Source organism: Capricornis sumatraensis, chromosome 4 (genome assembly GCF_032405125.1).
Source record: "Capricornis sumatraensis isolate serow.1 chromosome 4, serow.2, whole genome shotgun sequence".
Taxonomy (NCBI): Eukaryota; Metazoa; Chordata; class Mammalia; order Artiodactyla; family Bovidae; genus Capricornis; species Capricornis sumatraensis.
The window spans coordinates 16280318-16298994 of NC_091072.1; the positions used below are offsets into that span (position 1 = coordinate 16280318).

At 43.2% G+C, this 18677-nt stretch overlaps 1 protein-coding gene and 1 pseudogene across 1 annotated transcript in view; one reads left to right on the forward strand and one right to left on the reverse strand.

Moving 5' to 3' along the window:
* FUT10 (fucosyltransferase 10) overlaps positions 1 to 18677 on the forward strand; it is a 69096-nt gene that overhangs the window by 36959 nt on the left and 13460 nt on the right. The gene's annotated exons all lie outside the window — the stretch shown is intronic.
* LOC138078945 (PC4 and SFRS1-interacting protein pseudogene) lies at positions 9601 to 11158 on the reverse strand (annotated as a pseudogene).

Consider the following 18677-nt stretch of genomic DNA (forward strand, 5'->3'; position numbering starts at 1 on the left):
CTCTCATGTTCCCCTGGGGCCAGGATCTCGGCTGTGGACCAGACTTCATTACATACCAGCAGATGGGAGAGTCAACCCAGTTACTTTCCATTTCCCAGTCGGGAAATAATTCTGGGAAGACGTTTGGCTCTGCGGGTGCAGCGCGAGGAGCCGCTTTACTGGCTAGCAGGAACCAGCAGATATCTGGCACATGGCAGCGTACATGCACGCACACACCCGAGGCTCAGGCGTCTCTTATCCCTCGCCAGGTACGGAGCAAGTGGGAGAACTTCTGGCTTTTTGCTTGAGAAGTTTCCAGTGCAAGTTCATGGGAGCTCCAGCCGGCTGGACTGCTGTCTCCTTCCCCGTTCACCACCAGGAGGCAGAGCCTCCCCTCCTGTGGGCCTTGCAAGGTCATAGCTGTCTCAGGGCTGTCCAGCAATAAGGCAGAGTCCATCCATTCCAGCCTCAGATGCCAACAACTTGTAGCGCCTCCCAGGTCTCTGGGCCTCGTTAGAATCAAGGAAGAGACAGAGAACTGAGAAGTGATGGTTTCCTGGGAGCAGGGCAAGATAATATTCTAAAAAACCAAATACTCGAGGTTGTGAAGGGTAGGGTCACTTCATGATTGGCTGAAGGGCACCGGTTTGACTTCTCTGGTCCCCCTGAGGTACCCCATCCCTCCATCCTGAGGGCCTGTGCCTCCATCCCCTAGTATCTCGCCAACTCTCAGATGTTTCCTCGAAGTGAGTAGATAAGACCTCAGGGTCAGAACGGAGACCACCTCCTGAGCAAAAGCCACCTCACGCATTTTCAGTAGATTAGGTTCCCATAGTCGGGATTATCTCTGTTTATGTTGGGCTGCCCTAGTGCATTGTTCAGAAGGCACTCAAATCTACCCCGCCTCCTTTTCTATTGTGCCCCGGGTCTTCTAGTCTTTCGATGAGTTCATGGTTATAACAACAGCAAAACACTGCAGAAAGGGAGAACAGTGGCCCTGCTTTTCTTTCGATATTTCCAGAGAAGGAATCTGTACAATTTCCTGTAATGGAGGGCTGCACAAGCTCGGAGTGATTTTCGAATTGATTTTTCACAGGGATTGGGGTAACAGGCTGCTGCCCTAGCTTCCTGTAAGTGTAGAGCTGAGAGTGACCCCGGAACTTCGACCTTCCTCAAGCTTCAGGGAGCGCTCCAACAGCATCCTTAAAAGATGTTGCTCCGGTCTATCCTGCGTCCTTTGGGTGATGGAAGATCTGGCTCTTTTTTTTTTTTTTGGCTCCGCCACGCAGCATGTGGGATCTTAGTTCCCCCACCAGGGAGCGTGCTTGCACCCTCTGCAGCGGAAGCGCGGGGTCTTAACTGCTGGACTGCCAGGGAAGTCCCTCACTCTTATTTTTAAAATCAGCTCATGTCATGTATACACTGCTGCTGCTGCTGCTAAGTCGCTTCAGTCGTGTCCGACTTTGTGCGACCCCATAGACAGCAGCTCACTAGGCTCCTCTGTCCCTGGGATTCTCCAGGCAAGAATACTGGAGTGGGTTGCCATTTCCTTCTCCACGCATGAAAGTGAAAAGTGAAAGTGAAGTCGCTCAGTCGTGCCCTACTCTTAGCGACCCCGGGTATAAAATAAATAGCTGGAGGCAAGCTGCTATATATAGCTCCGTGATGACCTGGGTAGGGGGGATGGGGGTGGTTAGGGGAGAGGTCCAAGAGGGAGGGGATTTATGTATCCACAGAGCTGATTAGTTTGATTGTACAGCAGAAACCAACACTACATTGTATAACAGTTATACTCCAATAATAAAATAGAAATAAAGTCTTGGAAGGTTAAGTTTACATATAACAAATGCACACATTTTAAGTCAGCAGTTGGTTGCAACTTAGTTAAGATATAGAGCATTTACCCACTCCAGAAAATTCCCCTGTGCCTTCTGTAAGCCAGAATCCATGGGATTCTCCAGGCAAGAATACTGGAGTGAGTTACCATTTCCTTCTCCAGGGGATCTTACTGACCCAGGGGTCGAACCCAGGTCTCCCACATTGGAGGCAGACGCTTTAACCTCTGAGCCACCAGGTAAAGACCTGGCTAAACCAGGTAGTTCCTAGGGTACGGGATTTTCACTGGTAAAACTGGAGATGCTCCAGGCAAGTTGGGATGAGTGGCTTACTCTAGCTTCTGTGCTAGAGACGGTGAAGAACGTTCGGCTGCCAGGGGAGGGAGCATCTAAACAGCAGACGAAGGGCAAGAAAAAGGGACATGTTAGGCTTCTTCACCTTGAATCTCAGCTCCAAGGACCTGGCTCCAGGAGAACCCTCTGCAGGCCTTGCAGTTGGAGGGTTTGCTGGGTTTGTGTCACTTAGCCGGTTTCAACTGATTTTTTAAAATTTTGTTTATTTTTAAAATTTTTCATTGGAGAGTAATTGCTTTACAATGTTGTGTTAGTTTCTGCCATACAACAACATGAATCTGCCATAAGTATATACATATATCCCCTCCCTCTAGAGCCTCCTTCCCCCCGCCCCCACCCCCATCCCACCCTTCTAGGTCATCACAGAGCCCTGAACTCAACTGATTTTTGTAAAAAAATATTTTTTATAGTTTAGTTCCTTATTTTATTAAGGACGTGTTATGTTTCATTACTTTTCTACTTTCCAGAATACTCCTTTAAGAGCTCCAGCACTGCCAGCATTTAATCCTTTACAATGTAGTCAAAAATTGTGAAGCCCTATTGAAAGCGCAAAGATTAACATTAAAATAATAATAATTATTATTATTTCAAGATGCTTGGTTTGATGGGCTCCAGCTTGATTATTTTGATGCGTTTAATTTTAAAAATCCAACCACTTTTCGACTGAATTACAAGGCTCTGGCCTAAGGTGGCTTCTCTGAGGATGTGTGCCAATCTCTCGTTTATATCTGAAGTAATTCATTCACTGGATGTTAGCTGAACACGTTCACTAACACGTTGATGGTCAAGGAAGCTGTAATCTGCCTGCTTTCCTTTTGGGGCAGATGAAATTCCTGGCAGTTGACTGAGTCACATAATTTCCAACATAAATTCTGAAATATAATGCTCTTGTAAGCACACTGGATTCCAACGGAAATCTTTCGAAAGTAGCACTGGTGTGAGGTGGCAGTTCTGGGCTCTGATTTGGGAGCCTTTATGTGCTATACAGAATTTGTGAGGCTTTTTAATGCTTCTCTTCAGAGAGGTGTCTCATTTTTTCCCTTAAAAAAAAAAAAAAAGAAAAGAACCCTTTTGGCTCTGCTGTGCAGCATATGGGATCTTATTTCCCTGACCAGGCAGGGATCAAACCCTTGTTCCCTGCCTTGGAAGCTTGGGAGTCTTAACCACTGGATCACCAGGAAAGTCCTGCCTTTAATTTTTTTGGTTTTCAAAATGTACACAATTAAGGCATGAACAAATCACTGACGCAATTTAAACAATAAATATAGCAAGCGAAAACATTCAACCTTACTTTCTCAATCCCTTCCCTGTTAGATTTTCCTTCTAGAATTTTTATGTATAATTGAATTCAGCCTGTAGTTTTGTCTGTTTTTTTCCTTAAACTGAATCATACCATAGATATATATTGTTTTTTTCCATTTAAACATGTGTTTTAAAGAATTTTTTTCACATTAGACTATATCAGTTTACTTCATTATGTCTAAAGTTATGTTGATTCAGTAGTATGGCAGTACCTACATTTACTTAACCATTCTCCTGTCCATGACTATTTAGGTTGCTGTTTTTCTGTTACATTACCACGAACATACATTTGTCTTTGCCCATATGTACTCTTACTACTCTAGATATTTGATAATGGAGTTATTGTGTCAATGGATAAATTAAATTAAATTTTGGTACACACTGCCAAATGGGCCTCAACAAGGCTGCACCAGTTTCCCCTCAAAGTTTAAATTCTTTTAACATGTGAAAATTTTGAAACAAAATGAAAATGGATAATTAAATTTTGCAAGCTCAAACAGTAAATTGAGAATTTGCTCTGTTTTCAATAAAATCTTATTTATTGCTTATTTATACATCTGATTTGTATAAAGCTCAGAAAAGACTTTAGACACTTGGCTTATTGATTTAACTTGCCAGTTATCATCTCATGGAGTTTGCATGAGCTCAGGATTAGAATGAGTTTTAATCATTTTCCATGACCGACTGCTAAGATGTTTCATTAGAATAAACACTAATGAAAATGTGGTCAGCATGGAATTCTGTAGAGCTCTACCTGTGGAGCAGGAAATGGCAACCCACTCATGTATGCTTGCCAGGATAGTCCCATGGACAGAGGAGCCTGGTGGGCTACAATCCATGGGGTCACAGAGAGTCACACACAACTGAGCCGCTGGCCGTGCACGCACGACCTCCGCCTGAAACATCTCCTGTATGGAAACTCAGCTAAGAGCCTAGTTCTTTAGTATTTCCTTATGATCCCATTTTAAAAATGTATTTATATTTGGTTGTGCTGGTTCTTTGTTGCTTGGAGGGCTTTCCCTAGTTGCAGTGAGTGGGGTGCTCTCTAATAATTGTGGTGGTTTCTCTTGTTGTGAAGCACCGGCTCGAGGCATACAGCCTAGGCAGTTGCAGCTTATGGGCTTTAGAGCTGGGGCTCAGTAGTTGGGGTGCACATGCTTAGTTACCTTGAGGCATGTGGAATCTTCCCGGACCAGGGATTGAACCCGTGTCCCCAGCATTGGCAGGCAGACTGCCATCCACTGTACCAGACTAGGGAAGTCCAGTATTCCATGTTTAATTTTTATAACTCACTAATCCTTTCTCAAATCATTGGCTCTGTCAGTTTTTTGGGTTTTTTTGCAAAGAGTTAATAACTGGATGCTAAAGTGTTACAAAGACTTTGTTATTATTATTATTTTTTAATGAGTGGTAGTATCACTAGTCTACCATGAAGTGTTGTCGTAAGTAATTAAAATAAAATTGCTCTACTTGTCAGAGCAAATGAGGCAGGAGAAAAGTCCTAAGATGATGTAGTGATTCTTCTCATCATTTCATCTCTTTCTCCCTAACTTAATACGTTTATGTTTACAGAAACCTGTTGACCTCATTGGGTGGTGATGCAAGTCATGAAATCAGACGTCTAGGATTGTGAACTGAAATTCTTGTTTGCTTGTGATGGGACTGATATATTAATAATTTGCCAATGACACTTGTATGAAAGATTTCTTTTTTAGAATTCTCAGTGGTTCCACATTTGAGCTCTATTCCCTTGACACATGCTTGTCGTTAACACCCTGTTTCTTTTTTTAAGAAACATTTATTTGTTTATTTTTGGCTGTGCTGAGTCTTTGACTGTGCAGGTTTTGTCTAGTTGCAGCAAGCAGAGGCTACTCTATAGTTGCACCGTGTGGGTTTCTCAGTGTGGCGCCTTCTTCCGTTGCAGAGCACAGGCCCTCAAGTTTGGGCTTCAGTAGTTGCGGTGCACAGGCTTAGTTGCCTTGCAGCACGTGGGATCTTCCTGGACCAGGGATAGAACCCCTGTCCCCTGCACTGGCAAACAGACTCTTAACCACTAGACCACCAGGGAAGTCCCAACACTGGATTTTTACTTTTACTTCTTTCTCTTTCACTACCTCTTCTTGCCCAAATAAGCTCATGTAAAATAAGACCAAAATGTATTTATATTTATTTCCCAAATATCTTTGAGTACCTGCTATATCCAAGATACTATGTTAGGTTCCACAGCAAAGATGAAATAAGACATGGGTCCTTGAAAGCCCCTCTGTCTACTGGGGGTGCTGTGCAGGTGCTCACATAATTATAGTTGAGTGTGAGAAAAGCTATAGTTCAGGCCTATACAGAAGACCATGAAATAATTGAATAGGGAAGAATGAAATGAGTAGGGCAGTTCCGAAAACTCATCTTTCAGATGTGTTCTCCTCCTCAGGTCCATTGGCAGTAGCAATTTAGCCTGTTTTAGAAAAAGAGCAGAAGGAGCATTGTTCTTTTTCAAATTTAACATCTCTGAAATCAGCATGTATTTTGCGTTTCTGTTGTTCAGTCGCTAAGTCGTGTCCGACTCTTTGTGACCCCATGGACTGCAGCACGCCAGGTTTCCCTGTTCTTCACCATCTCCCGGAGGCTGCTCAAACTCATGTCCGTTGAATCGGTGACGCCATCTGACCGTCTCATCCTCTGTCACCCTCTTCTCTCCCTGCCTTCAGTCTTTCCCAGCATCAGGGTTTTTCCCAGTGAGTGCATTTCCAGTCTTCCTTCAGTCCATGGAGCATCACCAGTGATGCAGCTGAGACAATCTGTGTAGGCATGTACTATGTAGGCATGTCCTTCCGTCTGGCATGAGGGGACCACTGCAGCTGGTGGATGTTTCCATCCCCAAACCAGCGAAGGGTCATTTGAGGAAAATATGAGTTAAGGGGGTGTCAGAAACCTTTCTTTGACAGCTTCTGGTCACATCGAGAAAGCATCGGCATCAAAAGTTGGGAATGGGTGTCAGTGGTTTGGGAGAAAAATCTTGGAGACAGTAGTGGAGCATTTTTTAAGCAGTCTGTATTGCCAGCAACCTTTTTTTCTTTTTAACTGAGTTGTATTTGACTTGCAGTGTTGTATTAGGATTGCCAGCAGTCTCAACGGTGCAGAACAAAATAGTGTGTTCAAAAAGAGACTTCAGAGATTGGAAAGTGATTCAGAGAGCTGGACTCTGTGAAAGTGTGTTAGATACTTAAATTTTCACCTCTATATTTCTCACAATATTAACAGGAGTGATAGGTGATAAAAAATGTATGAGAAAATCTGAAAGGGTTCTTTCAGTAAGTATAAATAAAAATTCTCAGTATGTGGAAGCATTGTATCAAGAGTTTAATTGGAAATATTTTTCTTTTCTTTATTTTTGGCATACCTTGTGGCAGGTGGATCAGGGATCAAACCTGTGCCTCCCTGCAGTGGAAGAGCAGAGTCTTAACCATTGGAGAGAATGTCTAATGTCATTGGCAGAAAAGTCCCAAAATATTTTTCTTAGTGACACAAAAAATAATAGTAAATCTTATAATTTATTTTTCCTGGATGCAATTAAATGTGACTCCCTTCCTTCCTTCCCTAGTTCCTCCCATCCATCCTTCCATGTTTAAAAAGTCACACACGTGCGCACTTGTATGTGTGTGTATGTGTGTGTGTGTGTGCTCAGTTGTGCCCGACTCTTTTCGACCGCATGGACTGTAGCCTGCCATGTTTCTCTGTCTGGGCAATTCTCCAGGCAAGAATACTGAGTGGGTTGCCATTTCCTTCTCTAGAGGATCTTCCTGAGACAGCAAAACCACGTCTCCTGCATTGGCAGGCAGATTCTTTATTGCTAGTGCCGCCTGGGAAGCCCTTTTTATAAAATGTGGAACATAAACACAGGAGAGGGATCTGGGTGCCTAAGGGATGAGGAGGAAGATACTGTTTCTTACATAATCTTATGTTCACTTCATTTTAATTTTTATGAAAGCCATACATATTCCAAATTAGACAGCGAGTTGCTATCTCCTGATGTTACCACTCAAGACTGTTATCTGGCTCCTTTGGTTGCTACCACCAGATCTCTAAGTATTATAACATAGGGCATGCATGCTGTCACTGAGCTGTGTCTGGCTCTTTGAGACCCCATGTTCCTCTGTCCATGGAATTTTCCAGGCAAAAATATTGGAGTAGGTTGCCATTTCCTCCTCCAGGGGACCTTCCTGGCCCAGGGATGGAACCTGCATCTCCCGGGTCTCCTGCATTGGCAGGCAGATTCTTTACCACTGAGCCAAGTGAGAAGCCTAAGTAACACAGGGATATTGACTATTTCATAATTTTTCAGCGTTAGGCATTAACTTCTGACTCTATCTTGGAAGATCAGAATTTATTCTTTTACCTCTTATTGCTCAACACACACATACACACTTCCCTTTTAGTATCCTTGTCTTCCACTTTTATTATTGTATTTGATAGACCAATACTCACCATGCATTATATAGCCATCCAAATGATATTCATGGATGAATCAGTATACTGATTACTTTTCTTGTTTACCCTGAGTTAATAATTAGATTTTTTTTAATTGCTTGATTTTTTTTGATAGAAAAATTCTTTAATCAAAACAAGTTTACATGTTGACACTTGTGGCTTAACTAGAATAAATTTGTCCAAGTTTAAATTGTGTAAGTACCAAACGGATATAATAGCCAGAGTTCCCTCCAAACAGTGGGTCCTAGTTCCATTATAAGACCTCTCAAAAGCAAAACTCCAATTACTGAAATGATTCCAAGTTTTCATAAAGATGAAAAACAATTACCCCAGAGGTCAAAGCATGCAATGCATGTCACACGCAAACACTGGTATTAAGCCTTTTCCTCTGTATTCCTAGTTTTCAAACATGAGAAGCATCTTTTAAGCTACTGCAAAGCACCAGCTGGCCTAGTATTCAGAATATCTTAGAAATGCTGTCTGTTAAGGTTGTTCTTAAATTTTGTGTTAACCTTGGTTCACTCTCATTTAGTCCATATACATGAATATACAGACAACTTCTTTACTTTTGTCTACTGCCTCGGAGTAACTAGCTTTTTGCAATCCTGTCACATGTATGCATTAGAAATAAAAATTCCCTTCTCATACAGCCATGTTTTCAAATATGTTAGTTTCCTTATATAGTATTTATCTTTATTTACTGAAAAAGCATTATGGATTGCATTTTTTCCAATTAAAAAAATACTTAATGACTTCTTTAATGAGTGGGACTTTTAAAAAAATTCAGAAACTCGAGACATTTCTCAAAAATAAACTTTTATCATTTAGTTTTCAGTTTCAGCTACTACTACCTGTAAAGGATCTTAAATGGTTGAACCCTAAAAGCCAAATTCATCCCTACGTACACTACTGCTTACTGCAGGAAACTGCTGTGACTTTCACTGACTTCTCAGCCACAAAACTAAATTACCTTCAGAAGTTAACATGAGTTTCGCACCTCCTAGAACTGTCAGTTCAATGTCAGTTGGGTATCTAGCTGTCATACAAAAAGACGTACAGACTGCACATTGTTACAAGGCAGCAGGATAATGTAGCACAAGGTAGACTGAGATTAAAATCAACTTTGGATAAAAGAAAGGAGGGAGTGAGTACTTGTATGGACGTAACATTTTATCAACCATAAAAATGCTTAAATTCTACAAAACCCACAACAGTGAAAAGACAGTCTGGTAAATCCAACATTTGTAAAAAAACTGTGCACAAAACCCATAGTATCTGGGAAAAGAGGAAAGGTTTATACAAGTAGCAGTTTTAAAAATGTAACTTTTTTCTACTATCAATTACACAGTAACATACACACACTAAATGAAAATATACTACAACCAATGTCTGGAAGAGCAGTTTAACATTTCCTAAATGAACTTCCCCTCACATTCACTGTATAATGTAGCTGTTAATATTGCACAAAGTACAATTAGCAATGTTTAGTCACTTTTAAACAAAGATAAGGAGATTACTCCCTCAAAACAAGCTTCAAACATCAAAACCTATGCTTCCAAAATTTAAAACTTTCAGCAGTCTAAGTATTTCAAATGAAGACCATTGCAAACTTCTCAAATGTTCTTTATATTCCAGGTATGTCAACCTAGTTATCTAGTTTAGAATCTTTCAGAGATATTGCAGTCTTTCTCTCTTCACTGGATGCTTTTCCGTCCTATTGGCCTTGGTTGTCTTTGCTTTCATCGGTGTCTCCATTGTGTTGCGGTTGATTAGTGTCTTGAGCATCCGATCCTCCATTTAGAGCCTTTGAACCTGTTTGTTCCTTTTCTAGCTTTTTGTTTGGCCCTTTCTTCCCTTGATCTTCGGTTTTATTTGCTTCCTCATGCTGTGTTTGTTCGGCAGGGGATTTGTCCAGCACTTGTGTGATCACAGAATCTCCTTCACCAACCAAAAACATGTTCTTAAACTTGTTATACAACATTGCAGACTTTTCCATGATAGCCTGACTTTGAATTGCTGTACTTTTTGTAGCATTGTAATCATCTCTGTGTGTTTTTGAGCTTGTGGCATTGTGACCTGAAGTGAAGCTTGTTCATCCAAGGCCTCAATACATCCGTTGACATCAAGATTATCAATTTCGAGTGAATTGTTAATTTCAGCATGTATCCTTTGAAGCTGCGAATCCATTGATGTTTCTCTTCTCCACTTTCTTAACTTCTGGCTTCTTTCCTTCATCTTTATTATGTTACTCAGTTTCCATTTGCTATTCTTGCTTGCCTTTTCTATCTGCGGCTTCTTTCTCCTGTTGTCCTTTGAGCATATCCCCTCTATGAGCAGTTTCAAAGTTTCTTCCACCTTTCCTCTTCACCTTCTTGATCATCTCCTGCCTCTTCAGGATCAGAGGTTGATGTAACCCCTGTTTTGGCGAAATCTTTCCTTTGTGATTCAACTTGCTTTTCCCTCTCTTTTTTTAACCTCTTTTCTTGGCTTTTCTTCTTCCTTCTGGCCTTCTTCATCCTTTTTAAGCTGTTTTTTATGTTGTTTTTCCTCTTGCGCCTTTTTCTTCCTTTTGTCTTCTTCAGTTACCTTGCCACTCTCTGAAGGACAGGGCTGCTTTGCCATTTGGGGTCTGCCTCTTGGTTCTGGAATCTTGCCTCTGTAGCTGGAGGCTGTCCTCTCTGACTCACTTTTAGGTCAGCAGATGCTGTTCGGCAGGCACTACTCCGGCCTCCTCAGTTTCTGCTTGTTTTTCTGCCTTTCTCTTCCTCCCTCACCCCGCAGCTTTTGGAGGGGTTATGTCAGTTGCTTTGGTAACATTCATTGCTGGTTTTTCCTTCATGTTCGGTGTCTTCCTGTAAAAACACTTGTTTCTTTTTCTTCAACATCAGATGACGGATTTGACTGTTTAGCTGATGCCTGTTGACTTGAAAATTTCACTTTCGGATTGTTATCCATCTCCCATAAACCTTCATTAAAGCCTTTTCGTTTATTTGGTTTGCCGTACTTTTCCTTATTTCCTGAGTAAGGAAATACATCCTTTGGGCCTAAAAAAGCAGTCTTATGAGTTCCAAAAAAGAAAATCGGTAGTTTGTTTGTGGGTGGTTTTACAGCTCCGTCAGGAACTTCATCTACTCGAGCTGGTCAGTGAGGATAACCTTTCACCTTGACGAAGATGAGGTCCCAGGTTTGAATTCGCAAGTCATGGTTCAGCGGCGAGGCGGAGGCTCCGAAGCCCAGGAGGTGCGGCGGCGAGGACCGCGAGGGGATCCCGGAGGGCGGACGGGGGCCGGAGCTCCGCAGGCGGGAGGCGGGGAGGATGCCTCGGGGTGCCGGCCACGCCTGCCCGCGTCCACGCTGCCTGCATCACCGGCTGCCGCAGAGGTGTCTCAACCGCTCCGAACAGCAATCGCCGCCACCGCTGCCCTGCTTGATTTTTAAAAAAATGTAATTATCAGAAATTCAGCTTTCAACTGTCTGACCGGTCAGAAGTAACTATTCCTTTCTTTTTCCTGCCCTAGCTGTTTGTGTATTATTCTATGTTGAATTTGGACGGCATCACCGACTCGATGGACGCGAGTTTGAGCAAGCTACGGGAGTTGGTGATGGGCAGGGAAGTCTGGCATGCTGCAGTCCATGCGGTGGCAAAGAGTCGGACACGACTGAGCGACTGAAATGAACGTTGAATTATGCCTTCCCTGGTGGCTCCGTGGTAAAGAATCCATCTGCCAATGCAGGAGACCCGTCTGCCAATCCTGGTTTAGGAAGGTCCCCTGAAGTAGGAAATGGCAACTTAACTCCAGTGTACTTGCCTGGAAATCCCATGGACAGTGGAGCCTGGCGTGTTGCAGTCCATGGGGTCACAGAAGAGTCAGACACAACTGAATGAGCAACAACAAGAAATGTTGAATTACAGCTAATGGTTTAATATTTATGTTTATAATCATAAGATACCTGAGACCTATTTGGTTCATGTTTGAAGCCACAGAGTTTCCTACTTAATGTTTTCCAAGTAGGAGGGTTCGGTAAAACCTTGCTCTTTTAGGAGTGGCTGGGTTTCTCTGAGTTAGTGGTGGTATCTCCTGTCCCTACGTACGTTGCCTTCAATAGTGGGATTCAGAATGTGGGGCAAAGAAACACCTGAATGTGGGTTTAATATCAGAGAGTAAATTCTTCACATGCCTTGAGAGAGACCACAAGCCCTAACCAGGGCCGTGAAAGCTTCCTGTTGAGGAGAACTTTCTGGAACTTATCAAAGTGGCTGTGCTATCAAGCCCTGGTGACACCAGCTCCTGTCTCCCCAGGCAGAGGGCAGAGCTTTGGCTGCACCTCACAGTGTTATTTCTGCTCCGGTTTCTCCTTGGTCTTCACAGAACCTAATCCTCACTTTTTCTAATTATTACTGGGAAAGGCACTGAATTTCTTTTTTTCACTTAGATTTAGAAACTGTCCAGTACTTAAATTGGCTGTTAAGCTTATTGCAGACAGCTGGGGCAGGGAGGTAGCAATTGTAATAGTTTATCTCAAAAACTAAAAGTTGTTTGAGCTTTATGATTTAATCCAAGGCAGGAAATGAGAACAAACTCAGTGAGGTCACTGGAAGTTTAGCTACAGCTGAGATGATTAACAGTAGGTGTGATTTATGAACTATTGCAGTCTCCCACAATAACTATATTTTGCTCATTGTTTCATTAGCTTTTATATCTTTTGGCCATAGAAGTGTTCATTTGTGATGGATAAAGGCTCTTTAATAAAATCTTTTATTTTATTAGAGCAACAAGAAAGTCTTTATCTCTTTTCAGATTGTGCCAAACATACAGCAAAGAAGATTTGTAATTTGTGATAAAACTTAGAATATGGTCAGGTAGAGTTTCCTGGAAGATCTTCACTTCTACCTCATCATTCTTTGTACTGCCTAGGTCATCAGTAAGCCTGGCGTGCTGCCGTCCATGGGGTTGCAAAGAGTTGGACACGACTGAGTGACTGAACTGAACTGAGGTCATCAGTATTCTGTCTATTTTTATTAGCAACTCAGAGAGAGACTTTTCTACATAGTACCTGAATGAAGAATGTGCTTTTGATTTCCAGTAATTTGAGGGTTCCTTTCTTAATGGGAGCCTCGTCTTCTGATTTTATATTTTCTCTTCTTAAATAGAAGGCTTGCATTTTTTCTGCCTCCACGTCCTCACCAGATGGAATAAGAGATTAAACAGAAAGGTGGCTTTCTTAGGGGAAAATGGAAGCCTGGGAAGTGGTAACAAGGGGGTAGAATTGTGAAGAAAGATAGCATTTTTAGAAAAATCAAGGAGAAAGAAACCAAGGGAAAACTCGGAGCAAAACTTGGAATAAAAGTTATCATCAGATAGAAATCTCAAGTTTTGGAAACAGACTTATGTATTAATCATAGTCTGATAGGAATAAAGATTATCTTAGGCATTTCAAACAATAGGAATTTTTACAGGAATTGATTACAGAGGGGTTGAAGGATCAGTAGAGGACAAGAAGAGAGAGGAAGGCTGTGTAAACTGTGTAACTGCAGAGAACCTTGGGTCCATTTTGGGTGGAAATCATTTAAAAAATGGCAAAATCTTCCACGTACATGATGTTTTGTTCCTCATAGGGATTCCAAGGGAAAATGAGCATAAAAAGCTATTTATTGGTCCGTCTTGTAAAAGCTTTAGGAACTGCTCAGATCTCTGGGGCTGTACACTGGGCCGCAACTCCTAGGTATTCTGGAGTCCTGTGTTGGAGCTAAGATTCCAAATATCTGTGATGTCGTTGTGATGTCATTTCTGTAGCTTTATAGTTGGCCTTTTAAAGTGTGTCATGTGCCAAAGGTTATAACTCCAATTCTGTGCACCTGAGATCTATTTTTAAAAAATGAAGCGTTATGCTCAAAGGTAGAACACCTGGCTTACTGTAAGAGCTTGAAGCCAACCTTGGTGATGACATTGATGGAGAAAAAGAAGACCCATAAAGGAACGGGTTTCAGAGCAAGATGGCTAATTTAGTCAGAGCCCCGTACTTTGTGATTGTCTCTGGACTCTCCAAGCAGCATTTTTCTGAATGCTGCTAGATATATCGTCTAAGCTTAGGGGAACAGTCTGGATACAGTACACATTTAAGATCCATCAGTAACTAGGTTTAGTTAAAAACCTCAGTGGAGATGGAACAACAGTAGTTATGTAGACCTGTTTTAGAATAAATCATTGAAAAAGGAGTCATTTTTAAGGAAAAGTGCTAAAAGGAAGTGATCACCCTCCAGTCACTCCTCTTCCTCCCCAACCATATTGGGTGTCGCTGTTCAGAGGTTTTAAGTCCAACTTTGTATCCTTGCGGAAGACCTAGGTTTGATCCCTGGGTTGGAAAGATCCCCTGGAGAAGGGAAAGGCTACCCACTCCAGTATTCTGGCCTGGAGAATTCCATGGACGGTGTAGTCCTTGGGGTCGCAGAGAGTCGGACAGCACTGAGCGACTTTCACTTTCACTTTGTATCTTTGGTTTAAGGAATAGAAAAGGTACATCAGGCATCTGTGTAGTTCAGAGCTTGAATTCCAGCCTCCCAGTAACCGTGCTTGAAGAGGATCATATGCAGCGTGAATCTGGATACTGAAATGTTTATACTTGCTCAGGAAGAGTCTGTGTGGTCTTCCTTGAGCTGTCCCCCTTCATGTGGGGCAGAGTCCGCAGACCAAGGTCACTTGCTCACCTGTGCTCACAGAGCCCATGCTTCCTGGCTGAGCATCACACTGCACACACCAGGATCCCAGGATCCCTTGCCCCCAAGGCCAAGGTGGAGTCCACTTCCAGACCTTGCACTGGGCTGTTCTCTGCTTTATCCTCCCAAGGTCAAACTGGGCTGCTAGTATGTACTCCTGGGCTTGATAGACGGCCGGGGGTGACTGCAAACGTGTGGAGTGTAAAAGAAAAATTTCAGAGACTTCCCTGGTGGTCCAGTGGTTAAGACTCCCTGCTTCCAATGCAGAGGGTTTGATCCCCAGGTTTGGGAACTAACATCCCACATGCTGCACAGTGCAGCCAAAAAAAAAAAGAAAAAGAAAAATTCTACACTAGACAGTTGTTAAAAACAGCAAGGAAGATTTTATTGGAGTTACTCTAGTAGAAGAGAGAGACTTTGGTATAGAACTGAGCTCAACTCCAAGTCCAGCAAAGACAGCTGGGGACTGAGAGCCAGCAAGAATGAGGAGTCAGCAGAGAGAAAATGACTAAGAGGACAGCAAAGGCAGGAAGATTCTTGCTAAACTGGCGTAACAGGGTTCTTGCTAAAGGCAGACTCTAGCCAATGAGTGTGGGGATTGAGAAACTTGTTCAGACATTGAGGGTCCAGGGTCGGGGTGGGGGGTGTGTCTCACTAAACCAACAAGCAGGATTCTTTGCTGCAGCTGGGCTCTGTGGGCCAAGTCAGGGTGGCTGGCCAAGCTTGAGTGATGAAAAGAGCGCGCGTGATGGAACTTGGCCTTGCAGATTGAGGTCAATTTTCAGTGTCGATGTTTGCAAGATCCCCAGAGTGTGGGACAGAGCCAGGGTGGAAGGAAGGGGATCCAGGCACCACTGCCTTCTAGTCTGGAACTCTTAGGAGCCTGAGAGTCCTGAACTTGAACCTGGCCTTCAGCTGCAAGTTCCTTTGAGGGACTTGAAAGGTGGGGCAGAGGTGTTTTGGTAGGGGCTCTTTCAACCGGGGAGAACACTTACGGACGACACACTCATTGCTTCCTGAGGCGGCTGGTCAGTGGGAGACAGAGAGGGAGAGACCCCCGAGGAGGGAGAGCAAATGGGTGTTTCCTCTGTGGTGTCCTGAGTGAATGGAGGGCAAGGTCTGAGCGAGTAGGTGAGGGTGAGTCAGCAAGTGAGGAAGAGTTATCTCTCTTCTCCTCTTGTCGTGCCCTGCCAAGCCCCAAAGAGAATCGTGGTTTGTCGTAGAGAAAGATGTTCATTTTGAATAGATGTTATCCATGTTTGGCGTGAACTGTTGCTTTGCATGATTTAAAAAAAAAATCATGAGTTGTGTATGTATGGTAAAGGTAGAAGACAAAACATTTAACAGCCTGTTAGATTGATTTATAGCCTTGAAATATTCAGCCATATGGCGGGTGGGACTCTGTTTGCACTCTTGCCTCTGGCCGTGCGCTGTTAGGCAGGGAACTGCAAAGTTATTGACTGGCCTGCAGCACAGGTTCAGTTCAGGGTGGTCTGAGAGATTTGCATGCTTAGAGGTAGAATGCACAGATGCCTAGCTGAACGTGTATCATCGAGAGAGGTCCCTAAGCCCCGGGCGTGTTAGGAACTGGGCTGGGCAGCAGGAGGTGAACAGCAGGCGGGCGAGTGAAGCTTCCTCTGTATTTACAGCCGCTCCCCATTGTTTGCATTATCACCTCCTGTCTGCTCAGCAGCAGCATTCGATTCTCAATTCTCGCAATTTACAGAGGAACTTGAGTCCTACTGTGAACTGCGCATGTGAGGGCCCCAGGTCATGCACTCCTGAACAGGATCATCCCCAAACCATCCCCCCTTCCCCAATCCATGGAGAAATTGTCTTCCACAAAACCAGTCCTTGCCCAGCAGTCAGTATCTTCCAGGAAACCAGTTTTTCCCAGTGTCAAAAACATTGGGGACTGCTGGGCTACATGACGTAGAATTGATGTAATGGTCAGGCAAGCAGACTCATGAAGAGAGATGGTGGGAGAAGAGAGGAGAACATGGGTCTGGAAGTCGGGACCTCTCCCAGAGTCCCTCTAAAGTGGCAAGAGCCAGGCTGTCTGCAGAAGTGTGTGTGCAGTATTTTTAGGTAACCGGCCGAACCTTACAGAAAATAAACAATCTGATAGGGCCATGTGGGTAAGTCTAGAAAATTCATGTGAAATGAATTAGCCATGGACTATGCAGGTGATAATATTATCAGGGAGCCCCTTCGCCTAAATTGTTTTCCTCCGCAGTTTTAGATCCTTCTATTGGGGTCTTTTTGCAGGATCACATTTTATGGGCCATACCACTTTACAGTAGAGGTCCTTTTTTTAAAAACAGGTGACCTTTGGGGGACATTGTGTGGGAACATTTCTGTTTTCTGAGTTAAGGCATGCCTCTTCCCGAGCGGACTGGGTGTAAGCTGGGTCATATTTCTGTGAGTGTCTTGGGACTGCCGAGAGTCGGTTATTCAACAGCATCAGCATTGTAGCGGGGCCAGTAGTCTCTCTGGTCCTTTGCCATTAGCCAGTCTGAAAATTCTGGTTCCCACCAGGGATCTTTAACTTCAAATACACAACTCAAACCAAACTTTCTTCGTAGAGTGGGGTTAGTAACATGTGTTGCCTCTTGCTTTTCCCAGTTTGTGTGGGAATAATAAAAGAAGAGTATATGCCCCTGAAGAAGAAAAAAGAGCACATAAACATTTCCTAAAGGATGATCACCCTGCTTCTCTGCCTTTTCAGATTCAGTCCCCATCATCAGCATCCTAGCACCGTTTGGATTTGACTATTCTAGGGACCTTAGCCAAGAGGAATCACACAGTCTTTTTTTTTTTTTTTTTTTTGGTGACTGACTTACATCACTGAACTCAGCACGACGTCCCCAAGGTTCATCCGTGCTGTGGTGGTGTCCGCCTCCCCTTCCTGTCTGAGGTGGAAGCACCGTTTGCCAGCATGAATTGTATTCCTTTTGCGCTCCTAGTTGTGATTTCCTTTACAGTGCGCTTTAGTGCTGAAGATCTATTTGTCAGCTAATAAAGGGACGAATGAATTAGTCAGTATTCTGGAAACACAAAATAACCCAGAGAAATGGAAGTTTGAATCCGAAGTTGTTACCTGTAAGAGAGCCAGTGAACGTGGCTGTACAAAACTCCTGAACTGGTCACATGCAAGTTAGTCACATTTGTATAGACTTATCATAGTTCAGTTGATTTTCTTTTCTTTAAATACCCCGGTTCCGACTCTTGTTACAGTGGAGTCAGAGCTAAATAACTCAGCTGTTTCCTGACCCACATCCAGTGCGTGTGTGCCTGCTAAGTTGCTTCAGTCGTATCTGACTTTTGTGACCCCATGGACTGTAGCCTGCCAGGCTCCTCTGTCCATAGGATTCTCCAGGAAAGAGTACTGGAGTGGGTTGCCATGCCCTCCTCCAGGGGATCTTCCCTACCCAGGGATAGAACCTGAGTCTCTTAGGTTTCTTGCATTGGCAGGCAGGTTCTTTACCACTAGCGCCACCTGGGAAGCCCAACCCACATCCAAGTACCTTTGAGAAATTGCTCAATACCGCCACTCGCATTGTCGGTTGTAATATCCTCAGAGACATATTTTAGGTTTGTTATGGTTGTAACTTAAGAATTCTTGAGTGTTTACAATGATAAGCTGTAAGTTTAGGGGAGGAGCTTGCCGGGCAAGATGACATATATTTTTTAATCTTCCTCAGAGTATTTTAGTTAGGAAGAATCTCATAAAAGAAAAAAAAACACAACTTATTTCAATGTTGTGTGTGTGTGTGTGTGTGTGTGTGTGTGTGGGTGGTATAATGCAAGGTATAATGAGCCTGGAAGCCCTCACCTCCTAGTTAAAATGAGTGAAAAGCTCATTATAACTGGTTCCAGTTTCATAAGAGTAAGTCTCATTCTTATTACCAGCACACAGATTTAGATATTGGCTGTGACGAGGTCTCAACATGTTTACTTCCTCTTATACTTTACAGATGTAGACAAGCAGTGATGAGAGTCAGGCC